Source organism: Micropterus dolomieu, unplaced genomic scaffold (genome assembly GCF_021292245.1).
Source record: "Micropterus dolomieu isolate WLL.071019.BEF.003 ecotype Adirondacks unplaced genomic scaffold, ASM2129224v1 contig_7748, whole genome shotgun sequence".
NCBI classification, from domain to species: domain Eukaryota; kingdom Metazoa; phylum Chordata; class Actinopteri; order Centrarchiformes; family Centrarchidae; genus Micropterus; species Micropterus dolomieu.
The window spans coordinates 1-4,519 of NW_025736734.1; the positions used below are offsets into that span (position 1 = coordinate 1).

The window sequence follows — 4,519 nt, forward strand, 5'->3', positions numbered from 1 at the left end:
AAGGAAAACAAGGACATCCAGGAGCTCCGTCAGAGCTGTGGAGGAAGATATGTTGTTCTCAACATCAAGGACAAGCAGCAGATCCCAGAGCTGCTGGACATGGTGGAAAAGATGAGACAATCTGAAAATAAACCATCCTGCTATACAGCTGTAACATTTGCACGTGCACAAATGGAAAAGGTCATACAACAAGAGAGGATAATAAAGAAGAACAAGATCACTTGTAAGTACTTTGAATTAAAATGTTTTTCTGTGTCCTGAACCATGTTGATCATCACAGTCTTGAACCTTCACTGTAGCTGCTGAGAATATTTAAAGTAACTCCAGGTCTTCTTATTTCCCAGGTGATGATGAGGAGCAGAGCCCAGAGAGTCTCAGGATTGTGCTGATAGGGAAGACTGGAAGTGGAAAGAGCTCTTCAGGAAACACCATTCTAGGAAGAAAGGAGTTTAAAACCAAATCAAGTCAAACATCAGTCACCAAACATTGTCAGAAAGCACAGAGTGAAGTGGACGGTCGTCCGGTCGTTGTGGTCGACACTCCTGGTCTGTTTGACACAACTTTGTCCCATGAAGAGGTTCATGAGGAGATGGTGAAATGCATCAGTCTTCCGGCTCCAGGACCACATGTCTTCCTGTTGGTGTTACAGATCGGCAGATTTACACAAGAGGAGAAGGAGACATTAAAACTCATCAAGAAAGGCTTTGGGAAGAATGCTGAAAAGTTCACCATCATTCTTTTAACTGGAGGAGATAAACTAAAGCGTGAGAAAGTTTCTATTGAAGAATATATTGAAAATAAATGTGATGATTCCTTTAAGAAGCTGATCTCTGACTGTGGAGGAAGATACCATGTGTTTGATAACTATGATAAACATAACGGCACACAAGTCAGTGAGCTGATAACCAAGATTGACACCATGGTGAAGGAAAATGGAGGCAGCTGCTACACCAATGAGATGCTGCAAGAGGCCGAGGCAGCTATAGAGAAAGAAATGGAGAGAATCCTGAAGGAGAAGGAAGAAGAGATGAAGAGAGAGAGGGAGGAGCTTCAAAGAAAATATAAGAAATGGAATCAATGAAGAAATTGAAAAGGAGAGAAAACTGAGAGAAAAAGAACTTAAAGAAAAGGAGGAGAAGATAAAGAAGGAACAGGAAGTAAGAGAAGAAGAAGACAGGAAGAGAAAACAACAGGAAGAAATTCAGCGACAGGAGTGGAAATGAAAGGTTGAAGATTTGGAGCAAAAAATAAGATCAGAGTCAGAATCAAAGGAAACCATTGACAGAAAGCTGAAGGAGAGCAGAGAAGAGATGAGAAAAGATCAACTAAAGAAAAAACACATCAACATGAAATGTGTGACCAAAAAGAGAGAAAATCTGAAAAGAATCAACAACTTACTGAAAACACATGAACTACAAATTATGAGGAAAAGAAAAATGTGCAGGAAACCAAATAAGTGATCAGGGCCCTTATTTATCAAGCTTCTCAAAGGGCCATTTTAATCTGAAGTGCTGAGAACTCATGAAATTTACTCCTGCTTTCAAACTTAAGTATAAAAGCAAGTTATCAGATTTGATAAAGCTGAGAATGACTCTTCCTCTCCCAGTTATTTAAGAAGCTCCAGAGGTCTCTCAGGCGGTCGGAGCTGCCAGCAGATGGACCGAGCAGACAGAGACATGCGCAAATATTTCAGGAGAGGAAACATTTCTGAATTATTTGACGACGCACAGTTAATAAGACGGGTCGGACAGCGCAGGCGTAGTCTTTGTCAGCGAGTTGGTGAGGGACGTCATCTCAACACTGACTACGCAGTAATGCGGTTTCTCAGTCAGATTGAAGGTTGTAATGACGCTTCGTTTCTTTACCACAGGATTATTTCAATAAGCCGAATAGTCACGGAAACAGTCATAGCACTTACAGCTCCACGCACTGTCACGCGTTTCATCCCAACACACATAAAGATCAACTTTTTACTCTTTCATTTATTAATGTATAGGCCCATATCATAATATATTCTCTTGAATATTCTGTATTGTTAAATGTGTGTTGAATAAAAACTCCTCTTAGGAATTTCACCATTTTACGTGAATTTATCTGAGAATATTATTAAATAAGGAAATCAGTGATTGGTCCTTGGCTACATACAGCAAAGTGTCGTGAATCAGCAGACTGACACTTAAGATTTAGTCCTGCACTTCACTCAAATTAGGACTGAGATGCTCGATAACTAACTTTTAAGCTTTGAGCCAAGAATGTTTTTACTCTTCAGTCGGTTCTTAGCAGCGTTCTTATGAGAAATTCTGAGAGGCTTGATAAATACGGGCCCAGATGCAGGAACTGATGACACAAGCTGGTTCATTTTATGAGGCTTTGTTTCATGTAAACGTCTCATCAACAGAATAGTTTTCAGATCTGTTTCCTTTTTTCTGTTTTGACTTGGTTTCACTGATTTTAGTGAAACTGTAAAGAAACAGAGATTTCATTGTAATATTTTCTACACTGTGATGTGTGTAAGAGCGTTTTATTAGGACTAGGTGGAGAGATTATATCTCCACACTGGCCTGGAAACGCCTCAGACCCCCCAGTCAGAACTGGTTAATGTGGATCGGGAAAGGGAGGTTTAGGGTCTCCTGTTGGAGCTGCTGCCAAAGTGATCAAGATAAACGGATGGACATCATCGGCTCTGAGTCGGCACACATGGCATGGGGATAGCTGCTGTCTGAAGTGCTGCTGCATCAGTCTGAGCCTCTGAGAGAGAACGTGATGTGATCAGAGGGAAAGACTCATTTATCATGAGCACACATGTAGGTCCAAACACAGGAAAGCTCCCAGCAGAGATCACAGTAGGTCCTCACCAACACTGACTGAAAGAGTCCAAAAAGAGCAGTGAGCTGAAGCAACACCTCTGGCAGCGTCCCAAAATAAAACATCAGGAGCTTCATGAAGCTCAAACATGTTGCTAACTGTCCTCCTGCATCAGACTGGAGGTGTTCCTGTTATTGTGTCCACCCCCTGTAGAATCACTCGGATCCTTTTGACAGTGTTTTGTCCAGCAGGTGGCGCTCTAACATGAACTACTGATCTGAAGTCAGTTTCAGATCTGTTTGGATTTAACTCTTCATCATTTCCTCTTTTTACATTTTCTCTTAAAGCTTTTGAAACATGAACCCTGAAAAGCTTCAAGGTGCTTTATGTTAAATGTAACATTGCTAATGATGTTTAATATACATTTTACTACAGCAGGGTCAGAGAACACGTTTTTATTATTACTCTGACTTAAATCAGTGATGAGAAGTTTCCCTGTAACTTTAGTCCCGTTCTGTTCTCCAGTCTCTCCACAACATGTTTCCTCTTATTTACCTCACTAAGACTTCATGAAACAGTCTGGAGATTCAAATTCAACCCGTTAAAGCTGCAGCACAAGTTCAGTCACATGTGAACAGTTCCAGCTGTTTATTATTTAGAACATTATTAGCAGGTAGGACAGTAAGTAGGACAGCTCATTTAAAATGTAAAATGTACTATTTCTTGGATTTGAATGTTATATATTAAATGGAATTTTATTTTAATGGGTTATGATACACATCTTTTTATTATCTTTATTATTTTTGTATTTTCATATTAATTCAAAACATAAAATGTTTGAAACTTTTCCTCGTGGTTTTATTATGTTGTCATATTGCATCAATACAAACACAACACAAAATACTGGTTTCTGATGTCTGCTGGCGTCTTTAACCTTTAAAATAACCTCTGTCTCTGATTGGCTGGTCGACATCCATTCATTTCATGTAAGGAGACGCCATAATAATAATAATAATAATAATAATAATAAGAGCTTTATTTGTATATCATTTTCAATATAAGTTTACAGCAATCAATTTAAAACAGACTCATTTAATAAAAATCAGTATCAGGGGTGTGCAACAAATAAAACATAAAATAAGTCAATGTTTAATTAAAGGAAAAAGTAATTACATCACATAGTGGTTTCAAATCAATAAAAACATAGAACAAGTCAATACACATATAAAGCTGGAATAAATTACACATCACACACTGAAAGCTTTTTTAGTTTAAATGAGTCTTAAGAAGTGAGAAAACCAGGATCCAGACTGTGAGCCGGATCTCCTCTGGAAGACTGATCCAGACTGTAGGGGCCCTCACAACAAAGACCCTGTCCCCTTTGGTTCTTAGCCTGGAGACCTTGGAATAGTTAGCAGAGCCCTACCAGAGGATCTCAGTCTGCGTCCCGGCTCATAGGGGATAAAAGCTCAGAGATATATGAAGCTGCCAGCTCATGTCTGGCCTTAAAGTAATCAGAAGAATTTTAAATCAGTCCTAAAAGAAACAGGCAGCCGCTTCAGGATTCTGACTCTGAGGTGAGTCAGAAGTGGAGCTGCAGCATTTTGGACTAACTGTGAATTGATTTCTGACTCAGACAGGTTTACAGGGAGTTACAGCAGTCGAGGCGGGAGGAGATAAAGACCTGGAGGAGTTTCTCCAGATCTGAGGCTGA

At 39.6% G+C, this 4,519-nt stretch overlaps 1 pseudogene; it reads left to right on the forward strand.

Moving 5' to 3' along the window:
• Window positions 1–10: 10 nt before the first annotated feature.
• Window positions 11–1,949, forward strand: LOC123964982 (annotated as a pseudogene).
• The last annotated feature ends 2,570 nt before the right edge of the window (window positions 1,950–4,519 follow it).